This window comes from Rhinolophus sinicus, chromosome 16, assembly GCF_057876585.1.
Source record: "Rhinolophus sinicus isolate RSI-liver-muscle chromosome 16, RSI-T2T, whole genome shotgun sequence".
NCBI classification, from domain to species: Eukaryota; Metazoa; Chordata; class Mammalia; order Chiroptera; family Rhinolophidae; genus Rhinolophus; species Rhinolophus sinicus.
Genome location: NC_142516.1, coordinates 192,408,303 through 192,424,388, shown reverse-complemented (window position 1 = coordinate 192,424,388; position 16,086 = coordinate 192,408,303). Strand labels below are relative to the sequence as shown.

The following is a 16,086-nucleotide window of genomic DNA, read 5'->3' as shown; positions in this document are numbered from 1 at the left end:
GCCAAAGCCCCACCCTGCCGAAGGTCACACACTCGTCAGAGGAAATGGGGAACAGGTGTGTGAGGAAGAGCATGGGGAGCAGGCACCATGGGAAGCTGTGCTGGGGACAGAGCAGCAGTGGGAGCCAGAGCCCGGCACCTGAGCCCCGGCCCCGCAGTTACGGGCTGGGCCAGACCACAGCCTCCCCACCTTTTATTCAGGGCACTCGGAGACACGCGTGAGAGCTACCAACTACCCGAAACCGCCTGGGCAACAGCTACGTTTAGCAGGTCGGGGCTCACAAGCCGCTGATGCCCACCCCACCCCCCATGGTTTTGGCTTCTGAGCCCCTGGTTGGTGGCCACTAACGTCACCTCTCGTTGTGGATGATTGCGCTTATTCCGTGATCGTACACACTAAACACAGACCATGAAAAAGGAAAGCAAACAGCGTTTCAGCCATGAGCAGGAATCAGGTATTTGTAAGAATTATGCATTTTATTTTCAAGGTCACCCCATGGGCTCACTCCCTGGCATCCTGTCTCCCCAGCCCTGCGTTCTTCTCACAGATTGGCAGTTATATCCCCTCTCAGCATTAGACTGCCTCTCGTCTCCTCCTGTCCCCTTCTCATCCCCTCCTGTCCCCTCCTCATCCCCTCCTGTCCCCTCCTCATCCCCTCCTGTCCCCTCCTCATCCCCTCCTGTCCCCTCCTCATCCCTTCCTGTCCCCTCCTCATCCCCTCCTGTCCCCTCCTCATCCCCTCCTGTCCCTTCCTCATCCCTTCCTGTCCCCTCCTCATCCCCTCCTCCTCTCCTGCTCCTCTCAGGGGCTGGCCCGTGAACTTGAGCTTACCACCAGCACTGACAGTGTTCGGAAGATGGTGTTGGTTTAGAGCCTCAAAACCCACGTAGTAAACACAGTAAACGTTCCCTCAAAAGCCCAACAGTGATGAAGAGGCCAGGCCACTCGACAGCGTAATCTAAATATTGACAACCCTTCAGTGTCCAAGCGTGAAAGTCAAGCTGGAGTCCCCAGATGGTTTCCAGCACCAGAACACATATCGCTACGCAAGCCTGAGCAATCGGAGGCGCAGAAATGAAGCACGCTGCCTCACCGCTGGCCTCCACACTCCACCGCCGTCCACTTTACCTGCAGAGATCTCCAACAGCCGGGCATTCTTCTCATTCCGTAATTTATCACTGTGTCATCAGCAAAGTTGGGGCTATGCTAAATTCCACTTACACGTGTGCACATTATTACTCTTTTCTCCCGAACCTCACACTGCAGTGGAGATGGTGAAGTGGGGAGATGGCGAAGTGCCCTGAGACCTGGCCTGACAGCCATGTCCACGGGATGCTCTGTTCATGTGCAAAGTCCACAAAACTCCCATCTAAGTCACTCTTTAGCGCTAATGCATTCAAGTTTCTGTTAAAAAATAAATTATGTTAGCGGTAATTACATCAATTAAGTTACTGTTATTGCTTCTTTAGCATCTTAGAACATCTTATATTTGTGTAGAATTTTCTAGATTGCAGTGTAATTTCATTTATTCTCATTTTAAATGACATCACAGAAGCTCAGCTGTTTCCTCCGGGAAGTTAGAACCATGCCTGTGTTATGGAACCAACCCCTGACTGAGAGAAATGAGGTTCTGACGGTCACCCAACTGACCAGGGGCTTGAAATGAAAATAGTTGTTTTAATCGCATGCCAGTGAAAGTGCTTCTCCTGAGAGCAACAGGCGCAGGGTCCAGGGGACCAGGGTGATGCAGTTCCCCAGACTTGAGATCTGTACCCAACCCTGCTGAACTTGCCGTTTCCTGCACACACCGCCCTCTCCAACACGCCCGTGCTCACGCTCGTGCTTCAGTACCCAGCCAGCCACCTCCCTCTGGGAGCCCGCCTGCAGTGCAGCTTCCCTTCAGCATTCTTATGTGCTCTGCTTACCTCTGCCACATGCTCGCTTGCTTTCCCCAGGAGCCTGCACACCCTCTGCGGCCAAGACGTGCCGTATTTACCATTGCCACCACGTCTTCACTGCACAGCATGTCACTGTGCTGCAGACACACTGAGTAAGTAAAACTAACTTCTTGTGACTCACCGCTCAGGGATTGTCACTAATCAACATAAGAAGCGAATTACTACGAAGGGAAGGGAACCAGTAAAATCATCGTTAAGGATTCTAAAAATAAAGGTCATCAATGTAAAAGATGTGTGTAAAGCTGACTCAGTACCCCAATTCCTTAATCTCTTATATTAGTCAAAAGAGGACCGGAATGCTAGCCTCCTTGAAAATATCACACGCCTTAAATGTCATTACTCAGGTATAGGCAGCCATATGCTTCCATGGAGACAGTGTCCCTGTACATGGGTTCCCACTGCCACCTCTGGGCTGGTGACCAAATCTCTCATGGCAGCTGGAGGCCCCCGGGGGCAGTTCTGTACGGTTTTGGTGACGCTGTTGGCAGCCCCAAGTGCGTATATCTGCAGCTCTGATGAGCCCATCCGCCCGGACTCCCAAGTAGCTGAAAGCGTCTCATCAGAGGAGCACCATCGGGACGGAAGGCAGGGACCCAGGAGACCCATCGCAGAGCAGTCCCACTGTGTGCATGACAGATTCAGCAGGCGTCTGTAACAATTCCACTGAGACTGTCCCATTGCTCCTCTCCCTGAACATGTGACTGCCCACTGAGGAGCAGCTTACGAATCTAACGTGGGTCATGGTTGCCGCCTCCCTGTGCTGGCAGAGACGCCTCGCCAACCCTCACCTCTAGACACCACTCAGCTTGCTTCAGGAAGCACAGTGCTCAGATTACTGTCGTGGAGCCGCTCAGCAGGAGAAATAACTGGCTGCAGCAGCCTGTCAGTGTGCGGGTGTCGGGTGACGCTGGAGAGCCCTGCACGGGCCAGAATTCATTTATTTATTCTCCCAGTAAATACACGTTAAGGACTTTATGGACTGAGAGTTTAAGTAAGATAATTATCAGTTAATTAAATGAATAAATAAATTCACAGATTGCCAGGACATTAACTAGGCACCTAAAATTAAATAGTTAATTAAAAATTACAGAAATCATTCTCAGACAGAAAAAAGTGAGGTTTTGCTGAACTAAATTGCTTTTGAAATAACCATTTTCATTAGGATAAAAATGTTTTTAAAATCTCTTGTTGAGAAATTTGGTGAAATGTATCAAAAACATATTAATTCCACTCCTGGAATCCTAAGGAAGTAGCCAGATTTCAGTAAAAACTTTAACCAAGAAGGAAAATAGAACTCCTAGAAGTTTCCAATTTTTCACTATTGTTTGTAGTAAAGAATTAGAAACATTAAATATTTGTTAATAAAGTAGGTGATATATTCACTTACCAAAATAAAAATGTTTACGGGCCAGCCCGGTGGCTCAAGCGGTTAGAGTTCCGAAGGCTGCTGGTTCGATTCCCACATGGGCCAGTGGGCTCTCAAACACAAGGTTGCCAGTTCAATTCCTCGACTCCCACAAGGGATGGTGGGCTGTGCCCCCTGCAACTAGCAACAGCAACTGGACCTGGAGCTGAGCTGCGCCCTCCACAACTAAGACTGAAAGGACAATGACTTGACTTGGAAAAAAGTCCTGGAAGTACACACTGTTCTCTAATAATGTCCTGTTCCCCTTCCCCAATAAAATCTTTTTTTAAAAAAAACAACTGTCTTTAAAAAGAAAAAAGTTTACAAAGAATTTGCATAGTAAAATATGGTTACAGTATCACATTTATAAAATAGTTTCTGTCTACCATGAGAGCTCAGCATTGGAATATTCACGGCAAAGCTGGGAAGGTGGCAAGGTGGGCAGAATTCTAAAATGACCTCTGATGCCCTCTCCTTAGTAATTCCCTTCCCTCCAGTAAATATGTTGTGACACCCCTCCTGCAGTCATGTTACATTGAATCGGGGTGGGGGGCGGGGCCTGACCTAGTCACGTGATCTCTCGGAGCAGAGACTTGGAGCAGAGTTTACTCCCGCTGGGGTCAGAAGGGGAAGCAGAGCTTGACTCAGGAAGAGGATTTGATGGGCTCGAAGATGGACCGTCCCCACAGAAAGGACCCGAACAGGGCTTCTGGGAGCTGAGAAACGCCGGTCAACATCTAGTGAGGAAAGGGAACCTCCGTCCCACAGACACAAGGGACTGGGGTCCTGCCAATACCTGCATGAGCATGGAAGTGGATGCTTGTTTAGTCTGCTGTCGTCATGATATCCGTCTGCCATGAACAGGAACTGGTCATGCCGGACCTCACCGGTGACCCTCCAGTTCTAATGTGAGCTAACACGGGTGCCGCTGTAAGCTGCTGAATTTGTGGTCACCTCTTATGCCGTGTACACCGTATAGCCAGGGTTCTGCAGAGAAATAGGGTGTGGGTGTGGGTATGTGTGCGTCCACGTATATACAGTTGACTCTTGATCACCAGGCGTTAGAGGCATTGACCCTTCACACAGTCAAAAATAAATCTTCTCTCCTATATGGCCGTCGGAGAGAAGATCTATCTGAAGGACTTGGCTCACGCGTTTGTGGGGCTACAAGTTTGGATCCTGCAGGGCCGATGGCAAAGCAGAGTTGATACAGCAGCTCAAGTCCAAAGCCAGTCTGCAGACAGAATCTCTTTTCCTCAAGGTCAGTCTTTACTCCTAAGACCTTCAACGGATTGGATGAGGCCCACCCATAATATGGAGGGAAATCTGCTTTACTCAAAGTCCACCAATACAAATGTGGACTAATACACGCCTGAAAATGATACCTTACAGCACCATTTAAACTGTTGTTTGACAAATACCTGAGCACCATAGTCTAGCCAAGTTCACATAAAATTAACCATCATACACAGCAGTAGAAAACAAATACAGGAAGGCAACCAAATATTAAGAATGGTTATCTCTGGGTGGCTGAATTTTATTTTCTTTTAAATATTTTCCAATTTTTTCCAAAAGCATACATTGGTGTTAAAATAAGAAAAGATGAAAAATCAGTTTCATTGTCTTCTAAGGCCCCCTAGTAACCCATAAGTGCTGTTTTCCTGGTACTAATACTTCATTTTAAAGCAAATTGACCTTGTGTTGTAAAGTTACCAGAGTAATACATTTATGCTCAGCAGCTTTATTAGGCTTCTCAGCTGTTAGTGGAATTATAATTTCATGTGTATTTTAAAGCTACAGAAGTGAAATGTATTCCAAGGAGTATTTGCACATTTTGTGTGCACAAGGCTCACTCTAAGTGAGACACACAGTAGAACACCTGTAGAAATACATGTCCCTGGGAGTGGTGGGGTCTGTTGTTACTACAGGGGACCCCTGTTCCTTGGTGAAGTGAAAGGAACGCGCACTCGATTTATTACTAATCTAGAAGCCTCTGAAACCACTTCCACCTCCAACATCACTATTTATATTTGGGGGGATAGCATCTGTATAGTTCCCTAGGGGCTGCCTCCTAGAGACTGAATGTACATATCCCCCCAAAATTCATAGTTGAATCCTGACCCCGGTGACGGTGTCAGGAGGTGGAAATTGTGGGAGGTGGTGGGGTCCTCGTGATGGGATTAGTGCCCTGTAAGGAGAGACCCCGAGAGACCACTGTCCCTGCTGCCACGTGAGGACACAGCGAGAAGACGGCTTTCTTGGATTTGACCTTGGACTTCCCAGTGTTCACACTGTGAGAAATAAATGTCTGTTGTCCTTAAGCCCCCAGCCTGTGCATTCTGTTACAACGGCCCACACGAAATAGCACCGTAATAGAGCACCGCAAACTGAGGCTTAAAACAATAGAGCTGCATCCTCTCCCAGAAGTGCAAAGCCCAGAAGTGCAACGTCAAGGTGTCAGCAGGCCGTGCTCCCTCCAGGTCCTGTAAGCGATGCTCCTTCCTGCCTCTTCCAGCTTTTGGTGGCCCAGCTGCTCCCGGGCCTGTGACCGTGACCCTCCAATATCTGCCTCCATATTCCCATCGCCTTCTCATCTTACAGAGACACCGTCCATACTGGATTAAGGCGCCTACAGCTGCAGCGACAGTCTCTCCAAAGAAGTTCACACACATCCCGAGGGGCTGGGGCTCCAGCATGTCTGGGGGGCACACAATTCTCCCCATGACAGAGACAGTTACCATCGCTTCGCCAAGAGAATAAAGTGATGCAAAACAGCACGGATGTGTGTCAGCGACTTCCGACGGTGACTGTGAAAGGTGTTCGGCCCCTGTGTCACTTTCTCTACTAGAAGCTTGAACCAAACGTGTCGTAATTCTTCTCTCAGTGGATGACCATGGTCGATTTCCTCCATATTTGTCTAAAGTCAACTTATTTAGTCATTAGTTGTGCTTCATTATGAAAACAGACAACTTTATCTAAAACAAAGAGAAATTTAGATTCCACATGGACGTTAGCTTTCATTTCATAACCAACTGAGTTTATAAGTATTCTTCCAAGAAACTTAGCTGCCAAACTCTACCATCTTCGCTCAGAATTGAACTCCCATCCACTCTGCTCTGTGTCCTGGTCTGCACACTCCTTCTGCCCAAACAGCCACCGACATTCCCGATCCCCCGTGGGGGAGGGCTCCGCTGTCAGTGTTGGAACTACACGTCTCTACCCCTTCACACCAGGCGTTAAGCCATCCCAGAAGCCACTTATGAGGTCATGATTCTAGTCTCGGGATACTTAAAACCCTCATGAAATGGGGATGGAAATAGGAAGACATCTCATACGTTCTCGCTGTGTGTGCTGGGAGCCTCCCTCGCAACCCTGCAGTGGTGGGTACGCTAAGGCTGCCCGGGCTTGTCCGTAAGGGACAGGCACTTAGCACCGACCAGGCAGCCTTGATTCTTCTCAAACTTCCGCCTGGTACTGGGTTCAAAGACTTTTCTTCCCTTCCTTCTGTGAGGTCTAGGCACGCAGTGCTGGGTGCTTAGAGGGGAAAGGAGGGCAGGGCGTGGGGCCCCGTCCCACAGAGAGTGCCTCCCGGTGCTGGCTCCTGCGCTGGGGGGGGAGGAAGGGGGAGGAGAGAGGAGCTCCCCATGGGGCTGGGGGGACTCAGCTGCTTGTCAGTCCGTCTCCCAGGGCTGGCCCGTTGACCCGTGCGTCCTTCAGCTCTTTTGAGCATCCTGAGCCTGTTCTCCTTCCTTTCTTCCCTGGCATGGGGCAGACGACTCAGTTTCCCTCTTCCTACCTACCTCAGCTGTGTCACACCCACAGTCTCTTCAGATGTCCTGTTGGGCATCTTTCTCTGGGAGCTGTAAGGGTCCAGTGACCCCCGAGTGTCTGCTCGGGCTTTGGGGACCGGCTCTCCTGCTGCCTCCTCTGTGTCCCTGTGTCACGCCCCAACAGCACCCTGGCTCTTCTGGAAGGTGAGAGAGCGTCCTGGTCCCCAGCAGAAGGAGGCTGTGTACTCGCTTTGTCAGTATCTGTTGTTGGTTCTGGAGCTTGTGTTTCTGCTTCTACATAAACAAATCTAAGCAAACTAAAAAGTTGTGTTACGAGCTGGAAGTGTACAGAGGTCACAGACTGGGCAACTGGCCCACCCTGGGGCAGCTGCAGAACTGGGTGGAGGGGACGGTGGCCCGCAAGTGGTCTGGGAGTCCAGCATGCGTCCTCCAGGGGCGTCCTGTGGCACTTTCCCACTGGTGCCTGCTGGCTGAATACTGCAAACGTTTGCTGTAAACATTACACAGCGAACCGCACGTCCCTTTGTGTGCACTCGCTGGCTGCTCCCTCGTCACACCTCTGGCCGTTCCCAGCGGCCTCCAGTCCAGTGCACATGTCGGAGCTTCCCCACAACACACGCCCTCGTCCGCTGCTTCTTGTCACCCTCAGTTGGTTAAGTGAAGACAGATTTCCACTCTGGTGAGCTTTGAATGATCTCCTGGGCTGTGTTTCCTTGTGCATCTATTGGCCTGACACACCATCGCTTCTCTCTCCCAGACCCCGCGTCTGCTCTGTCAGCCCAGCTGTGCCCACTCAGGAGGCTCCCTGAAACACGGACTTGGTCACATGGCACTTCGGTCTCAGGACCCTCTGTCCTGTGGTCTCAGGCACCCCGCATGATGTGAGCAGGAAGGGCCCTTCAGCATCCTCTGGGCCTAATAGCCTCGGGCATCCCCGCAGGGCCCGTTTCGTCACAGGGTGACTTCTGACCATGGGACAATTTTCCATTTTCCCAGACATTTAGTGTAGAAATTCTTATATTTGCCTCCCATGTTTTTCTCTACTTCCTGGTGAAGCTATGACCTCAAGTGCAAGGGCCACGTGTGTGCATTCCGTTTTACTATCCCACAGTACCTGTCACGCAGGGGACGCCAGTACACATGACGAGGCCACGAGGCCGCCCTCTGCGACCTCCCACAGGGCACAACCACCTGTTGCTGCAGTTGCACACAGTGGTCATACAGGGATTCTCTCCAGTCCCCGCAGGAGGTGGGTTTTACTGTGTTGGTCCTTTCGTTTGCATCATGCTTTATTCGGGCGTTCAGCGCGTTCAGTGTGTGTTGCGAAACACGGCCACAGCCAGAGAATTCTCTTTCTTCTCAAGTAGCACGCTCTTCTTACTTTATAGGAGGTAGGTAATCAAATACTTACGCTATAAGATCCGCAGTCAAAAAATATGAGGGAGTGAAGATGGAAACAAGTTTAATTGCCGGAGTGGTGTTTAATTTCAAGTGCCAGCTGAGAAAATGACTGCCGAAATGTGGCTTTTCCAGGACAGACTGGGGTGTGTTTCCTGGCACAGGCCTGGCTCTGGTGCACAGCAGGCGCTCGCCTATCTTCCACTGGCCTCGCCCAGCACCTGTCACCTGAGTCCCTCGAGGGCCGAGGGCATGCCCCCGCCACCCTGACACAGAGTCCGCCGGCGAGGAACTGGGCGGAGTCCTTGCTAACAGTCTGTTTCTACTCCAGCTTTGTGTTGGGCTAATATTTTCTTCCGATTTTTTGCTGAAGGTCATGCAGAGCACTGGGGAATTCCAAGTGGATGAGCAGGTTTCTGATTAGATTGATTTGACTGGGTGGACACTGAGTGTGTCGGGAGAGGCAGGTGACATGGGGGAATGCATCGGTGGCGTGGGGTGGACCGGCTGGGTGGGACCCTGCAGATGGAAGGGAGAGAATGGAACGAGATTCGGTGGGTGTGTCAAATCCCCACAGGGAGCACGAGCCCAAAGCATGTGACGTGGGTGACACTGGCGTGTAATTCGATGACGGGACACAGGAGGAGCAGGGGTACGGGTGCCGAGCCCAGCTGTGGCACAAGGTGCTGCAATGGCTGGCGGGACTCCCTGCCACAGTCCTGGTGACCAGACCGGGGCCGCCTGTGGGCACGTGGCCATGGCAAGTGAGTGGCAGTGATAAGTAGCATGTCCAGGGCCAACAGCTAACGGCCAGTGTGAGACCCTCCGCACTCCCGCTCCCTCCGCCATGTGACCAATAATTTCTGGGTGGGGACAACTCTGTCAGCCTGAGTCCCAGAGTGAAAACAGAATTGATCAGCGTCCCGGGTGGGTCTCAGTGGACACGTGGCAGTGAGTGAAAACAAACCTTTTGTTCTCCGGAGCCACTATTCCGCTGGTTTTGTTGCTGTGGCACCACACGGCCTGTCCTGGTGGACACAAGCGGAGGCCTGTGATGGGAAGTCCTTGCGAGAAGAGCCAGCGAATGGTGCCAGTGAGGGGATGCGCAGGGCAGAGGGGGGCGCAGAGAGAAGCAGGGGTGCTGCTGCGGTGAGCAGACCAGGAAGGCAGGAGCACACGTCTCATCACAGCCCGTGGCCAAAAGTGCTCACGCTGCGGCAAACAGATGCTGTGGGCACACACATGGCCAGTGACTGTGTGGACTCAGGCTGATTCTCCAGGACACGGGGACCCTGCTGTCGCTGCGTTATCACTCGCTGATACTGCACATGTAAACCCTAACCCCTCAGAGGCAGGGTGTGCATGGGGGTGGCGGGTGGCGTGGGGCGAGAGCTCACGGTTTGAAATAGTGTGGTCAGGTGGTGTCCGTGTGAAGGGGACATCTGGGTACAGGGAACTGGCTGTGTGGCATTCTGCAAGGGGGGAGCTGAGGGCCAGACACCAAGGACAGAACAGGCCTCAGAGTTCCAGGACCACGGAGCACCCAGAACAGAGAAAGCCTGGGGAGAAAAGCGTCCAGTGTGTGGGGTGATGGGCCTGGGGCCACGTCCCTGCATATCAGGGCCTTACCTCTGAAGCACAGAGGGAGCCCAGCGGTTTGACAGGCGAGTGAAGTAATCTAATTCATATTTTAATGTGTCAAAGAAAAAGTTATTCGTGACGCTGGTTAGATGCTTTCTTCTTGGGCATCTAACCTTTGCGTGTGCCTGGTGCCAACACTCGTGCTTGTTGGTCAGTAAATGCCAGTAGAACGGGTGGGTGAACCGGCGGTTGGTTAGTGGTGACAGGCTCACCAGACGCATGAGGCTCTGGTAACACAGGGCCTGGGATGTGTCTGCTGTCACCAGGAACCTCAGTGGTGGCCTGTCACTGGCCAGCAGTGTCACTCTGTCCTTGTTTGTTACGCGGCTCCAGCATGAGTGGCTTTTCAGGGACCGTGCAACCCATTTCCTGATTCAGCCCTCCCTGATGTCCTGGCCTGGGGGGACCACGACCGCCCTGGGCACGGCAGCATTAAGAATTATGTTCTTCGTGTGTGGCCGCGTCCCCCAGACAAGGATGAGAGCAGACACCGTCTGCCCAGCTTCCTGTGCTGTGTCCCCCACTGAGACAGCCGTTTCCCGTCTTCCTGACTGACTCTCTGAGGCCTGGGCCGGGCCAGGACAAGGAGGCTTGGAAGCCGGCCTGCCTGTTCCCTCCGCTTCTCTGGGCAGGAAGTTGCGGTCAGTATTGGCTGAGATCCAGTACAAACAATCAAGGGCAGTTGCCTCACTGAGAAGTGCCCTGGTCCTGCCCCCTCTCCCCCCGCCCCCCCCGCCCCCCCCAGAGCACAGAGCATCTCCGGCTTGCCTGTCGTCCGGGCCCCACAGCTGTCGGCACAAGCAGTGCCGAGGCGTCTAGACAGGACCACCCCTGCTGGACAGGTGCTGTAGGCTCCACACCCGGCCAGTCCTGCAGGAAGCACGGCTATACCGGGGCCCAGCTGGCACTGTGGGCCTCCCAGCACCCAGGAGTGTCTGTTACGTGGAGGTGAATGGACAGCAGTCGGGATTCTCTACAAGGCCCCTCCGCGGGCCTCCCGGCCCTCCATTCACGTCCATCTGCATGTCTCGCAGTGTCTGACCCACAGATCGCCTGCCGCTAATGTGCCTGAACGTTTATGAAAATGTGAGGTGGGGGCTGGCCCCACCTCTCGGTCCATCTCTGGGCATGTGGCCCAGGGCCAGCACCACCCTCAGGCACCAGGGGGACTTGACACAGGTGAGCGTTTGAGAAACCAGTGAAGGGATGTTTTCCTGTTACCTCGACACTAGCCATTAAATATAAGCCGACAACTGTGAGGAATTTTTATAAAGAGAAGAGCTGTTCACGTGGTTAAAACGAATCTCAGACATTGAAGAAGGCACAGATGTAAACGATAACGAAAGGATCCTGGCAGAAGAGCAGTGGCTGTGAGTCAGCCGTGGGAATGGGCCCCGAGCTCAGCACCTGCCAGCGCTGCTGAAGGTGGGAATGGGGGCCCTTACCTTCAGGGCCCCTGTGCTGCAGACCGGTGGTGCCCTGTGACCTCCCGTGCCCTCTGACCTCATGTGCCCTGTGACCTCCTCTGCCCCGAGCGGCAGTAGCTGTGGGCACAAAGCACCGATGGTCCTGAGCCTCACCAACTCCATGTTCAAAGGCATCGCTCACTGGACCCTCAGAACCACCCTGAAGTACACAGGGCAGGTACGACCCTCACTGCTTTCCTAGTCAGAAGGAAGAAAGTTGGGGTCAAATGTGAGTGACTTTTTCAGCTTCATACATGGAGGCTGGGCAGAACCAAAGTTCAAGCTCCAAACCCGTGTCTTCTGCCTTCAAATGCTCTGCCGCTCCTTAGGGGGTGAACAGTTAAGGGGAAGCTGGTAGAAATACTTCATTTGCATTTCTGTCACCATTCATGTTGTTGGTGACCCGTAGTCCTTTCAGCGGATAGGGCATCGCGTCCTGGAGAAGCAAGGCAGTTTCCACGTTCTGAGTTTTGTTCACAGCTACAAGCGGATGACAGAAGGATTTCTCCCAGATGCACACACTGGGGTTTTATTGAGAACAGCCATGCTTTTGGCATCAGCTTTAGAAACTTTCCCCATCCTTGTTTGCCTAACATGGCCCTTCCGGACAAGATTTTTTCATTCCGCAATTCAAGACTTCTGTGCCTTGCTCGTCCCTCCCTGCAAAGTGTGGCCCCGGCTGACAGCATTCTGTGTCCTGAGGGAGAAAATGGAGCCTGAGGCCACCGAGTCAGTGGAGGCGCTGGACGGGGCTGGCAGCAATCTGTTCCGGAAACAGCCATCGCACAGCTGTGCCTGCGTCTAGCTTCAGTTCTCGCACAGCTTTAACAGTCCATGTAAATGCAGGTAGGCCCTGTGCTGTGTCCCGTGCCCTGGGACCTTGGGCGCTGTCACCTCCCAGTGAGGCTTTTCTTAGCTTTATGAAACGAGGCAAATCTTGTTACTCCTCAGAGGATCGTGAGCAGCACAGAGTGAGACAAACACGCCCGAGGTGCTGTGTGAAGAGTCGGCACCACACCCCTCACTCTCCTCCTGGGGGAGCACAAGAGGCCGTGAACCCAGGCAGCAGCGGGACCTCAGCTGGTTTTGGAAACTTCCTTCCAAATCTACGTTGTGAACATTTCCCTTCAATCTACCAGTGACATAAAACTAAACATAGTATTTTCATGTCTGATTTCTGACAGCTTTGTTAAGACTGTCTGTGTACCATGCAGTCCGTCCATTTGACATATGCAACTCAGTGGCTTCTAGCATATTCTCAGAGTTGTGACCAATTTTACAACGTTTTTTCCCCACCAAAATGAAACCCCAGGCCCACTGGCAGGCACCCCACATTCAGCCAGCTCCCCACACCCTTGGGACCCACTGGTCTGCTCTGTGTGTCTGGATTTGCCAGTTCTGGACATTTCGTGCAGAGCGTTGGGCACCGTGTGACGTGTCTGGCTTCTCTCCTGGTGTCCTGACGTGTGAGCGCCAGGCCTGTCCACAGCATTTTGCCGGCGGCGCTCACGGCTGCTCCCTAACAAAGCCCATGGCGTCGCACACGCTCGCCGTGCCTTCTCTTACAGGCCCCGATGTGCCAACACATCACGGGTCCAAATCAAACCCACATCCAGCCCCAGCACCCGTCTTCCTAGAGGGGCGCCTGCCTCTGTTAAGGACCCAAAGCCTTGGGGTCACCTCAGGTAGAAGTTCTCTCTGAGGGCTACATCCAGTCAGTTCCAAATTCCCACCAACCCTGGGTGCTCAGGGTCCCCAAATCATTGTGAAGCCGCTGCAGTCCGGGTCTCACCGGGGCTCGGCGTCCCTCTCCCAGCCCTTTGCTCATCTCAGGGCCCGACTGGAACGTGTCGTGCTTTTTTTTAGCCTGTGTCATAAATTTCAGACGATTCAGTGACCCTCACAGTCCCCACGGTCCCTTCCCCAAACTTGTCCTGCCTGCGTGTGGGGGAGACCTCCTGTAGCATTCTGCATGAAGAGTGTTCGTGTCCCTGTCCCTGACACCCGTAGCCCCTAAGCACAGAACCTGCCTGGTGCCCAGCAGTGTCAGATTTAACAAAGAAAAGCAGGATGCAAGTTCCGCCTGGATTTCTGATAAACGACGCCCGTGTTAGTATCAGTGTGCCCCTTTGGGACATACCTGGACATACCTGGGACACGCTGATTCTAAAGAATCACCTGTCCATCTGAAATCTGTCTGGCAGTTACTGTTCATCCTGTTGTCTTCTGACACCAGCACAGCTCCTGGCACAAGGCTCAAGGGCAGCTGCAGAATTCCATGCAAGGCCACAAGTGCCCGCCCAGTCAAGTAGCAAACGTGAGGGCAGAGGAAGGGGAGCAGAGCAGGAAGACCGGCAGTGACGGGGACAGCAGGGAGTGAGGGGACCTCGCCAGTCACAGGAAAGTCTCGCACACCAGGAAGCTCCTCGGATGGTGACCTGGCGTGGCCCACCCTCCTCTGGGTCACCTCTCCTTATATGTCCGGCGAGGTGACTGTCCGGAGGTCCCTCTGAGCTGTAAAGTGGGTGAGAAAACCCTGATTTTGAGCTTTGTGTATGTGACCTGTTTCAATAGAAGGCCGAAAGGCCTGAGCTGCCCCCAGGGAGGGGCCTACACCGAGTCCCCATGTCCAAGGCCTCCAGGGGACTTGCAGGGTTTCAGGGTCATATTGTCACCAGCTGACAGCCCAGCTCGAGTGGTCTCCACACAGAAAGCCCTGAATGCCTGAGGCCTCTCGTCACCGGCAGGTAGATTCAGAGCACGGATGGGGACACTGGTCAGGACTGCCTGGCAGTGCCTCTGTGACCACTGTCCTTATCTGGGACTCGTACATGTCACAGTGCGTGAAGCAAGTGACAGCACCTGTGAGCTGAATTAGGCTGCTGTGACCGCATTTAAAATGGTCTTTCTAGCACCGAGTACCAAGCAGACGCCCTTGTCCGACACCTCGTTGCGTTGCATTTGGGAGCTCTTGGTGCCGCGTCCTGGAGTCCTGCCCGGCACTGGCTCAGAGCAGAGGGCATGCAGAGCATGACAGGGCAGGGCCAGGTGGCAGCCCCAACTGGGGCAGTCAGCCAGCCACCAGCCCTGAGCCCCGTCGGCTGCAAGCGGCCGCTGCCCTCCACATTATGTTCCCGGGAAGGGCCATCACCACTGTGATAAAGAACCCACCTTTCACTGGGAAGGGAGGACCCTGCTCGGAGCCGCTCAGCTGCCTCCCCGTGGACTCACTGGAAGGGTTACAGGGACACGGTTCACACCCTAAGGTGACAAAATAGTGCTGTGGCTTTGCTGAGCATCTGCAGTGGCCGCAGAGGCAGGGTGAGGAGGGACGTGGGGCGCCCGGCGACGGCCCCACCAGCAGTTCGATGTTGATGTGGTTTTCCATTCAGAGCGTGTAAACAAGGAACGAGCATGCTGTGGCTGGTCATGGCCGAGAGGATACTCGGTCTCAGTACGGAAATAATGTGGAAAAAAGCATTAACTGCGAGATTACGTGAAATGTGTACTGAAAGACATTAGAATAACTCCATTTGTAGGAGGGATACAGCAGAGAGAGAGAGACAGAGACAGAGAGAGACAGAGACAGAGACAGAGACAGAGACAGAGACAGAGACAGAGACAGACACCACCCCACAGGCTGTTTGGAGTGTCCCATTCTCCATGTGACGGAGGAAAGAGCCTTATATATATGCCTGCTGCTGGCGTCGCATTCTATGTATAAAAGTGGGAAGCTGCCGTCTGTTTGGAATTACACATTTAGTATTTAAAAAGTGTCATACTCCTGCTTCATCCAACCTGCATAGATGCACCACTTTTCTGAGGTGACAGGGATGAACCTGCACCACTTTTCTGAGGTGACAGGGGTGAACGGATGGTTTGTTTTGTGTAGGGCTCTTGCTTCCGCCTGGGAGGCATGCTTTCTTATGTAAATTTGTTTCTGCAGTGATTTGAAAGCACAGCACAGGTTTGGGAGGCAGGACCAGCAGACAACTGGAAAAGCAGAGTAGTGGGAAACTTGGCATTCTCTACACAATTTTTTACTCTTACGTCTTTCCAAAGTAGGGTTCCAGTCCCATTTATGAATATATGACTCCCTAAGGTGAGATCATATGAAAAGGAAAAAAACTAGAAAAAATTATTTTGGTGTTATTCCAGAAAATTTTTTTTATGATTTCCTTTTAAAAATTCCTGGGCTACCAGCAAGTCTCTACATTGAAATATTTCCCATCCCGGACGACTGGACTGCTGAAGTGGGAATACTCATTTTGAGGGAACTCCGAGGGGCTGAGAAGAAATCTCAAAACGATAAGGGATCCCACTGACCGATTTCTAGGGAAGAGCAAGGGAGGGTCCTGGTGGGAGGCCTCAGGGTCCCAGCCAGGCCTTGCTGGGGCAGAAGGCAGCCCTGACCTCCAGCCCTGACC

General features: G+C 52.7%; 1 protein-coding gene across 6 annotated transcripts in view; it reads left to right on the top strand.

Moving 5' to 3' along the window:
• DLGAP2 (DLG associated protein 2) overlaps positions 1 to 16,086 on the top strand; it is a 451,130-nt gene that overhangs the window by 393,890 nt on the left and 41,154 nt on the right. The gene's annotated exons all lie outside the window — the stretch shown is intronic.